This window comes from Xenopus laevis, chromosome 2S, assembly GCF_017654675.1.
Source record: "Xenopus laevis strain J_2021 chromosome 2S, Xenopus_laevis_v10.1, whole genome shotgun sequence".
NCBI classification, from domain to species: domain Eukaryota; kingdom Metazoa; phylum Chordata; class Amphibia; order Anura; family Pipidae; genus Xenopus; species Xenopus laevis.
Genome location: NC_054374.1, coordinates 56,413,578 through 56,424,663, shown reverse-complemented (window position 1 = coordinate 56,424,663; position 11,086 = coordinate 56,413,578). Strand labels below are relative to the sequence as shown.

The window sequence follows — 11,086 nt, the reverse complement described above, 5'->3', positions numbered from 1 at the left end:
TAGCGCCATCTGTTGCCTACTTAGTACTTAAAGGGATACTGTCATGGGAAATTTTTTTTTTTCCAAAATGAATCAGTTAATAGTGCTGCTCCAGCAGAATTATGCACTGAAATCCATTTCTCAAAAGAGCAAACAGATTTTTTATATTCAATTTTGAAATCTGACATGGGGCTAGACATATTGCCAATTTCCCAGCTGCCCCAAGTCATGTGACTTGTGCTCTGATAAACTTTAATCACTCTTTACTGCTGTACTGCAAGTTGGAGTGATATCACCCCCCTCCCTTTTCACCCCCAGCAGCCAAACAAAAGAACAAAGGGAAGGTAACCAGATAACAGCTCCCTAACACAAGATAACAGTTGCCTGGTAGATCTCAGAACAGCACTCAATAGTAAAAACCCATGTCCCACTGAGACACATTCAGTTAAATTGAGAAGGAAAAACAGCAGCCTGCCAGAAAGCATTTCTCTCCTAAAATGCAGGCACAAGTCACATGACCAGGGGCAGCTGGGAAATTGACAAAATGTCTAGCCCCATGTCAAATTTCAAAATTGAATATAAAAAAATCTGTTTGTTCTTTTGAGAAATGGATTTCAATACAGAATTCTGCTGGAGTAGCACTATTAACTTGTGTGTTTTGAAAAAAACATGTTTTCCGTTGACAGTATCCCTTTAAATACAAACAGGTGAAGTACCATCTAATACATCAGTCACAATGTTACAAAGTGTCGTTATATACATTTCAACATCTTATAATTGTTCTCTTCCTTAATGTGGTGGAAGCATGTCCATGCTTCCTACACCAGTCCAGTATTTTAATGTCTGAAAAATATAAAAACAATTTAAAATCTATTAAAAAGGAATTCACCGAAAGATTTTGTGTAATTCATATTCCCTTTTTAAACCTGATGGTGAAAGGGTCCCCAATAATCTTATCCATCTCACCTCTTTTTTTAACAACTCTTTAACTCTATCACCTCGACGGTGCATCTTAGGGACTCCATCTAAAACTTGAAATTTTAATTGGTGTATACCGTGTCCCTTTTCCAAAAAATGACATGCAACTGCCTGCTCCTGCTTCTTTGTCCTAATGGCTGATTTATGTTCACGTATGCGTTCCTTCACCATACGGGTGGTTTGCCCCACATATTGAAGACCACATGGGCATTTAATCACATAGATGACAAAGGAGGAGGAGCAGGTAAAGTGGCCCTTGATTTTAATGGGGGTGCCCTTATGTGAATGAAGGATAACATCACCCCGCTGACAATTTGAGCAACAGTTACATGTGAAACACGGAAAAGTCCCCTGTTTCTCTGGTCTAAACAGTTGTTGTATCTTGCCGCTACTGCCTACTGGGTTCTTTTTTGACCAAAAAAGAACCCAGGGTTTTATTTCTCATATAAGACAACGTAGGTGGTTTTTGAAACTCCTGAACCCCAGGTATACCATCCTTAAGTAATCCCCAATGTTTATGCAAAATTTTCTAAATATGTGGACTCACCGAATTATATTTGGACACATAAGCCAAGCGTTTTCCTTCATTTAACCTATGTCTATCTTTTTGGCCCCTATCAGGAGCTTCTAACTGGGATCGTTGTTCTCTCAATAGTTTTGGGGGATAACCTCTCTCCTGGAACTTTACAGACATTTCGTCTAACCTCCCTTGTAGAGTCTCGTGGTCAGATACTATACGCTGCACCCTTGTAAATTGTGATTTAGGCAAAGCCTTCTTTACATGGGGAGGATGAAAAGAGTCAAAATGTAACAGTGTGTTTCTGTCAGTTGGTTTAGTGTATAGATCCGACCACAGTACCCCTTCTCTCAGGGTTATCATAGTGTCTAATAAAGAAAGGCTATCTCCACTAACATTCATGGTGAACCTGATATTAGGGGAAGCTGAGTTCAAGTATTGGAAAAATGTATCAAGTGCCCAACGTGGCCCCGTCCATAATGCGAAGATATCATCGATAAAACGTACCCAATGCCAACAATATTCCTCAAACAATTGGTTGGTATATACATAAGTGGTCTCAAAATTATTCATATAGATATTCGCATAGGACGGGGCCACATTAGAACCCATCGCTGTGCCCTTAATCTGGAGAAAAAAATCATCCTGAAATAAAAAAGTTGTTCCGTAACACCAATTCTAAACACTGAAGTGTAAAGTTCTTTTGGGCCCCATCCATAGTTTGATCTTGTAACAACTTGAGGCAGACAGCCTAGACACCCCCATCATGTGGGATGGAGGTGTAGAGGCTCTCCACATCAAGCGTCACAAGCAATGTTCCATCTGGAATATTCCCAAAGGATTTAAGTTTAGCCAAAAAATCACTAGTATCCTTGAGATAAGATCTATGGCAACCTACATATGGGTTAATCAGACGATCCACAAAAATGGATAATGGAGACATTACTGAATTTGTACAAGACACAATTGGTATTCATACCATGGTAGTGAGAGATCAGTCTCTGACCTGGCGAGTGGTCTGACCTACATAGAGTAACCCACAAGGGCATTTAATTACATAAAATAGTTAGTCAGGTATAACACCCAGTAATACTGAGCGGGTTCCTTTTCATGGGTGGTGAACATTGGGGCCTTTAAGACAATAAGTACACCAGTTGCAATTTAAACATGGAAAAGTTCCATGTTTCTTAGACTGTAATAACAATGGAGTATCTTTTTTACCACCAATGTCATATTGTACTAAAGATGACCTTAGAGGTCGACCCTTTTTATAAGACATTATGGGAGGTGATTTAAAGCTCGGGATATTTGGAATCCCGTCTCTTAGAACCCCCCAATGTTTACGTAGAGTATTCGCAATATGTGGGCTAATACTACTATAATCTTATAATAATCTAATACTACTACGATATAATCGATCGATCGAACGATTTAAAAAAAACAAAAAAACTTTGACTTCTAAAAACTTAGCCAAATGTTGGCTATATGTTCTAGGAGGTCCCCATAGGCTAACATAGCAATTTGCAAGATTTAAGGTTGCGAAGTGTCAACGTTTTTTAAACAGACAGTACTTTGATTTTCGAATATTTGAAGTTTTTTCAAATCGAAGTCGAATTTGGCCTATTCAATGGTTGAAGTACCCAAAAATTACTTAGAAATTTGAAGTTTTTGAATTCAAAAATTCACTTCAAATTCACTTTGACCCTTAGTAAATGGGCCCCTTTATGTATTATCAATTGTTACTTTGTTGCTACTTAGCCAACATGTTTAAAAAGAAGTCTGTGTGTTAGCTTGATGAAAAGCTGGAGACGGCTTGAAACGTTGCTCCAATTGGTCTGTGCCATGTCTGAATAAAGGCCTTTTATTTCATTACCAAGGTGCTGTTTCTTTCTACATTGAATTTTCTACAGTGTTAGGTGGCCACTACTGAACGTGCGCCAGAACAGTGGAGGAGTTGTGTGCTGACACAGAATCACAATTTCAGATTCTATGGAAAGCAGGGGACATCAAGTGCCAGAATCCATCACTTCAGCACAAGTCACTTCAGAACAAGGTCAGAAAGGGGCCTCTGCCATCCTAACAAGGTGGGGAAGATCTTGTGATTGGTAGGAACAATCATGGTTTCTTTTCAACCTTACAAATATACTGTGTGTGTGTTTGTGTGTACATATCTATATATATATATATATATATATATATATATATATATATATATATATATATATATATATATATATATATATATATATAGTGGCAAGGTCACTACTAGGATACCTGGGGAAAGTCCAGGATGGAGATTATTTATGCCCCATGTTCCTAACAGAGTGGTTCCTGGACTGCTAGTCCAGCCCGGATGTTTTGAGTTGTCCTGAGGTATCTCAGGTGGTTAATTTAAAAGGCAGCTCAAGCCAGAGTGGAGAGTTCCTGGCTGGGAAAAATACACAGGAAAACTGCCTGTGTGAGAGGGATTGAAATCACCAAAAGGTTTGGGATTTTGTATATGCCTGTATGTTCTTTGTTTTGTGATTTTTCTTCCAGGAATAGACGCCACTCCCTGTTTGCTACGGTTGCCTGCACTGCGGTGCCGGTTCAGGAAAAGCAAATGTGTAAAGTGAGTGTGAATGGGAAACAATTGCTTGCATTGCTAGACTCCGGTAGTCTAGTCACTTTGGTAAAGTTAGACTCAGTAGGCCCTGTTAAGTTCCAGTCAAAAAGGGTTGGTGTGGTTTGTATTCACTGTGACACACAGGAGTATCCCATGGCAACCCTAAAGTTTAAAACGGGCCTTGGTACAGTGACTCACTCTGCAGGGGTAGTACCACACCTTCTGCATTATGCAATATTTGGGAGGGATTTTCCCCAGTTTTGGGATCTCTGGAATCAATCGGTTTCTCCCTGCAGTGGTTGAAGAACCTGTGCCCATAGAAAATTCCGAGCTAACAGGTTCAGAGCATTCTCCTCAGGAAACCCCAGCTGTCCCTTTCTCTGTATTAGCAGGAGACTTGAAGGACCCTGAAGATGGTCAAAACCCTAGTGGGGAAACCAGTGAGTCAGTTAATATTGACAATGTTGTGGATTTCTCTGATTTGAATGTACACAAAGAGAATTCGGGTACAGAACAGTTAAAAGACCCTATCCTTATAAAAGCTAGAGAAAATGTGAAAATAATTGATGGGGAACCTATTGAGCCAGGGCTCAGGTTGTCCTATCCTCATATGGCTTTAAAAGGGGTTCTACTGCATCAAGTATCAAAAAGATCAAATGAGGTGATTGAACAATTAGTGGTACCCAAACCATACAGAAAAATGGTGTTGGATCGTGCCCATGGTCATGTTATGGGGGACATTTGATTGTGAAAAAAAAGAAAGTTTTGCAGAGATTTTTTTTGGCCTGGTGTGTATATAAGCAGGTAAAGGATTACTGTGAGTCCTGTCCTGTTTGCCAGATTTCCACTCCAAGGCCACATTTTCGTAGTCCCTTAATCCCATTACCAATTATTGAAATACCCTTTGAGCGGATAGCCATGGATCTCGTGGGCCCTTTGTTAAAATCTGCCCGGGGTCACCAATATATTTTAGTGATCATGGACTTTGCCACTCGCTATCCGGAAGCTATTCCTTTGCGCAACACTTCTGCTAAAACCATTGCCAAAGAATTGCTTCATGTGTTCAGTAGGGTTGGGATCCCTAAAGAAATCCTCACCGATCAGGGTACCCCTTTTATGTCCAGAGTAACTAAGGAACTCTGTAAATTGTTTAAAATTTCACAATTGCGAACCTCTGTCTACCACCCTCAGACAGATGGTCTTGTGGAACAGTTTAACAAGACCCTAAAAAGTATGTTGAAAAAGGTAGTGAACAAAGATGGGAAAGACTGATACTGCCTTTTGCCCTATCTTATGTTTGCGATTAGGGAAGTTCCCCAATCCTCTACAGGTTATTCCCCATTTGATTTATTCTATGGGAGACATCCTAGGGGGCTCTTAGACATAGCTAAGGAAACCTGGGAAGGGAAGTGACACCCCACAGGAGTGTAATTGAACACATATCACAAATGCAAGACAGAATTGCTTCAATTATGCCCATTGTAAGAGAAAACCTGGCCCAAACCCAGGCTGCCCAACAAAGGATATACAACCGTAATGCTAAAATATGTGTCTTTTCACCTGGAGACAGAGTACTAGTTTTGGTCCCCACGGTGGAGAGTAAGTTCCTTGCAAAATGGCATTGACCCTTTGAATAATTGAGACAGTTGGGGAGGTAAATTACAAGGTACACCAACCTGGTAAGAGGAAGCCAGAACAAATGTATCATGTTAATTTACTTAAACCCTGGAAAGGCAGGACATCATTGATTGCAGTACCAGCCTATGCTGTTTCTAAGGTAACTCACAAGACCCCTCTGGTCCCTGAGGTTACCATTGCAGAAACTTTGTCCACCTCCCAAAAACAGGAGGTAAAAGAATTCTTAATGAGGAATAGGGATACTCTCTCTGACCTCCCAGGAAAGACTCCCGTTGTTGAGCATGATATTGTCACTGAGCCAGGGGTTCGTGTTAAACTCAAACCCTATAGGATTCCCGAAGCTAGATGAAAAGCTGTGGCTGATGAAGTGGCAAAAATGCTTGAGTTAGGGGTAATTGAAGAGTCCAATAGTGACTGGTCTAGCCCGATTGATACTTTTTGCTGCAAGAGACCATAAACTGCCAAAAAGAGACTATACTCTCATGAGTGGTGCTTGTGCCGTGGGCTGTGTTACCCCAGAAAAACTGATCCCAGCTACCCAAACCCTTACAACAAGGGCAGCACTCTGCTTATATAACTTGCCCCAGGTGCACGGTAAGTTCAAATATTTCAAAAAAGACCAACAACACCGGGATATATGTGTATCAAAGTTAAAGTGTATTCACGTTTGCATGAATAGCCACCGTGACGTTTCGGTCCACACAGGGACCTTCCTCATGGCAACCATGCTCTCATTCCAAATCCCCATAAATACCCATCAAAAGGAAGTTACCATCTTGTGATTGATGTGTGCAAAAAAGTGTTTTTTAAAAAGTGACTAGTGCTGGTAGCATATTAATCATGTTTCTGTTCAAAGTGACTAGTGTCATTAACATGTTAAATGTTAACCTTACGATAATAAATATGTGCATGAATAATCTATTTGTTCTTAAAATCCTGTGCAAGAAAGGTTTAAGATATACGAAATGTATATAACCGAGATTTAATAGCCAGAACCAAACAGAGGGCTGAATCACTGGATCGGGAACTTATTTTGAGTTAATGGGAATAAAAATATGGACTATGTAGTTAACTATATGACCACATTTGATGCATGTACTCCATTAACTAAAAAATCTGTATTACAGCAATGGTCTGTTGTTCAATCTGACACAGAACTCACGGGCATCAATCGTAAATGGATCCGTTTTGGCCATAGGAGACATAAGAATCTCAAGGAACTCTTATCACCGGCAGACCCGGTAAGCAAATACAAATTATGGACAAAAATAAATAATGTGGGTGTGTACAGATGTGGCAATTGTGCTATGTGCAGCTCCTTAATGGTGGGAGATAAATTTTTTCACCCACATACGGGCAAAGCGTACAATAGCATGCAGAGATTAACCTGCACCTCCCAAAATGTGATATATATAATTAAATGCCTGTGTGGTTATCTGTATTGCGGGAAAACATGCAGGCAACTTAGGGAGCGTATTAGCATGCACTGTGCAACCATCAAGGCTGCACTGGATCCAAAACCAAAGAAAGAAACTAAACAAGATATTTCCAAACAACCAGTGGCTCAACATTGGTTGATGGCTAAACATCCCGCTTCTGCATTTAAGCGTATGCCAATTGATTGCATTGCAGATTTGCCAAGGGGAGGCAACATTGATCAAGCTTTACTACAAAGGGAGGCTTTTTGGACATATGAATTGAACTGTGTCCCCAAAGGGGTTGAACAGCTCATTGTAGTTCAATTGTTTTCTCTGAAGGAATATATGCAGATATGGGACTTTCTGACAACATGGAAAAAATTATGTTTAACAAGTAATTATCTATACAGAATGGGTAGAGTTCCCCATGTTATGGTAAAATTAAAGAACATTATACCTTTTTCCTTTCAAGATTGGCACCTTTAACCGATGCTGAACAAGAGTCTCTAAACCAAGGAATATTTTCAACATTAGGACGTAAACTTAATTTGCAATAACAGTGTCTTCCACACACCAGCTCAGCATATTTGCAGGAGGAATCTCTATTATTTCTCTCAGATGTATAAACAGAAGCTTTAAAGCATAGAGGGTTGTAGGGATCATCAGATTTAATAAAAGAGTTCCAGAGTTTGTGATTTTCCTCTTCATCTTCATTGCACTCATCCTCACTTTGGGTTGCAGGCTCTGCATCACTGTTGCACCAAGATTTATTATCGGTTGAAACGTGCTCACAATTATCAACAGATTGGGAGATGTCCTCTTGTAAAGCAACTGTATGGATGTTAGAATAAATCTGCGGGTTGCGGATGCGTATATAAATGCATTGACGCGGCACATAGTTGCTTTATGGGATTGGTGAAAACTGGTCGAGTTTTGCTGGGTTGTTCGGCCGTAAACCACTAATAAAATGTGGTACTATGTGGTGGGTATGGCAGGCTGCAGGCGTCTGCTCACATTTTCAATGTATAGTTGAACAGCTGCTAATTTTTTAGCGCTCGGCCTGATATACTTTCTGAATTTGACCAGCTGCTACAAACGATATACAACCAATAATTTCAAACGCAAAAGATAAAAAATATTGCAAACGTTTAATGCTACTTTTTGGACAAAGTATGATTGCTCTTGTGCTGTGTCAAGGTCCCTTATTTAATGTGAGTCCTACAGTGTAATAAATATTGAAGTGCATTTAACAACATTTAACTGTTTGACATATATTGTGTAGATTATTTAATTTAGCAGCCACTCAGCCTGTAGGAAAAGGATTCAGGTATATCTATATCAACTAATTAGTTGAGACTTAAACGCTTCTTTGCTGGTCTTGCTGGAGTTGAAGCAAAGGATAAGTGTACATGTTTCTGCCACTCGGTTGCATATAATGCATATTGTTTCTGGGGGCTCAATGAATGGCAATGTCCCTATAACTCTTGAGTTCAAATGGTAAGTGAACATGGCTCTACCACTCATATAATGCACCTTCTCAATGTTATGGCACAAATCACTTGGACCAGTAGCTAACTGGAACTTCAATGACTGTGTTTCAGAGTTTATACATTTAGCAGGAATAGACTGATAATCATGGTTAGTTGAGACTGATACTTTTTTGCAGGTTCCAGGCCCAGTTCATTGATTTAACTGATATACGTTAACACTAAAATTGGGAGGTGCAGACTGTTGTATATTTAAGGGACACTTGTTCATGTTTTTAAAACAAACCTGTCAGACTTACCAAACTTGGAAACCACTGGCGTTGAGAAGGACAACCCTTACAGCCCCCCACAAGTACACCCTCAAATAGGTATAGAGGGAGACTAGTGAAGGCTAGGTATGGGAGCCTGAAAAGTCTTTAAAAGTACACACCAATCCATGGAATGCTTCAGGTATCGGGTTTCGTGGCTATAAATGAATACATGGAAATGCAGGATTAGTGGTGAAAGTGGCAGCAAACAGGGAACTGAAGTCACAGGAAGGCAGATTCAACAAGCACCTTAGCGTCAGGTTAGATTCATAACCGCTAGCAAATCTTGGAGCAAGGACTGGCAGATGTGAAGGTCAGCGACGGCAGTAAAGGTTAGCCATGTATAGCAGCACAGCACAGAAGGGTCAAGCAGGCGTCCGAGTTGGCAACAATAGATCACAGGGTACCAAGGGTTAATCCGGAGCGTGGTCAGATAGGGAATCAGAGTCGGCAGCAGTAATAAAAGTCCAAGCAGGGTACCAAGGATTGTGCAAGAGAGTAGTCAAACTGGCAAGCAAAGTTGGCAGCAGTGAATCAAAGTCCAAGCAGGGTCCCAAGGGCAGGCCCGGACTGACAATCTGTCAGTTCGGGCAATTTCCTGAAGGGCCGCTCCATTTACCTGTGAAATGGGCTGCTTCTGATTTGTGGCGATTTGTGGGTAGAGAGACTTACAGCATGCACAATGTGATTCTGCTTCACACACCAAGCAGCTGCGTGTTCCTCCCTCCTCCTAAGATCAGTCATGGAAAGGCAAAGTCCCTCTGATTGGCCAGCAGACGGGGTGGGAGGTGTCAGAGAGCTCCTGTGCTGTTTCACGAAGCTCCTAGGAGAGGTAGGGGGAGGTAGGGGTGTTTGTGTGTATTTTTGTGTGTTTGTGTCTCTGTGTGTGTATTTTTGTGTGTTTGTGTCAGTGTGTGTGTGTCTCTGTGTTTGTGTGTCTCTTTGTTTGTGTGTGTGTTTGTGTCTGTGTGTGTTTACACGTGGGATGCTTTGTTAGTTTTTTGCCTGGGCTGCTTTTTGCTCCCAGTCCGGCTCTGCCCAAGGGTTATGCAAGAGAGTAGTCAACGGGTAAGCAGAAGCCAAAACCAGGTTCAAATAGTATCAGGAAATCACTTACTCAAAGTTAGCTAGGAAAAACCATGTCCGAGCACTGAGAGACCCTCTGCACTGAATTAAGTAGCGCCGCTTGCGTCATCATGCTGCGCCACCCGAACCCCCAGCACTGGCATCATGATGCACCGCAAGTAAAGTCACTCGAGCGCACCGCGCCACCGTCCTACGCTGGACCCAGGGACCAGACTCCGGGTTAACTGGTAAGATTCTGACAGGACCTGTCACCCTTACCTTAAATTTCAGCTGCTGATACAACTGACGCTGCAAAAAGCAGTTTATTGTTATTCAACGCCTACGACATAGAGATGTCTCCTTTTATACTAAGTCAACACTCATATTAGCCCTATCCAAATTTAGGCTATCAATCTTGTGTAACTATAATGAGATGTGACTGTGCTTGAGACGTACAGTACATGTGCTGATTCTCAAAGAGCGAATTAGTTATTTGATACAGGTAAAGTATAGAGTAATGTTTAAAACATTACTTTAGCTATCTTATATCCCTGCCTGTGTGCCTCCCAAAAGTACCGTATATGTTTTAAATGGAAATCTATCTATACAATACTATTTTTTTAATGCAAAATAATCCATATTAGCATTAGCTAGTATTAAATTATCCTGCTTATGAGAAATACATTCCATTGTATGTTTTTTTTTCTGTCAACCTTTAATAAATACAAAGTTAAAAAAAAAAAAAATGATCCTGCTTATTCCATCAAAAGGATTTTTACTATGATTTTTGACCTCTTGCTGGACAGACATGCTTTTACTATATTTTTGTCTGAAATTAAATGTCTATTAAACTTAGAAAACATATTCATAAAATATATTTTGTTATCTTTTTACTAGTTTTATGTTTATTCTGTTAGTGTACTACAGCTGTATAACTGGTATCCATAAAGATGATAATTATAGGAATGTTATCTCCCCTATGTTTCACTTTTTGCAATACTTTGTAATCCATCCTATGTACCAAGATATAATTATTCCTTACTGGAGTATGACTATGAAGATTTTCATTCATCCAGGTCATGGTATAGCTA

The 11,086-nt window shown here is 40.3% G+C and overlaps 1 long non-coding RNA gene across 1 annotated transcript; it reads right to left on the bottom strand.

The window, feature by feature from the left end:
* Positions 1-6,353: 6,353 nt before the first annotated feature.
* LOC121400537 lies at positions 6,354-9,664 on the bottom strand. The gene is made up of 2 exons (XR_005965797.1): positions 9,180-9,664; positions 6,354-9,088 (listed from the first exon to the last, which is right to left on the bottom strand). It is a non-coding gene; the product is annotated as an uncharacterized LOC121400537 (long non-coding RNA).
* Between the last annotated feature and the right edge of the window lie 1,422 nt (positions 9,665-11,086).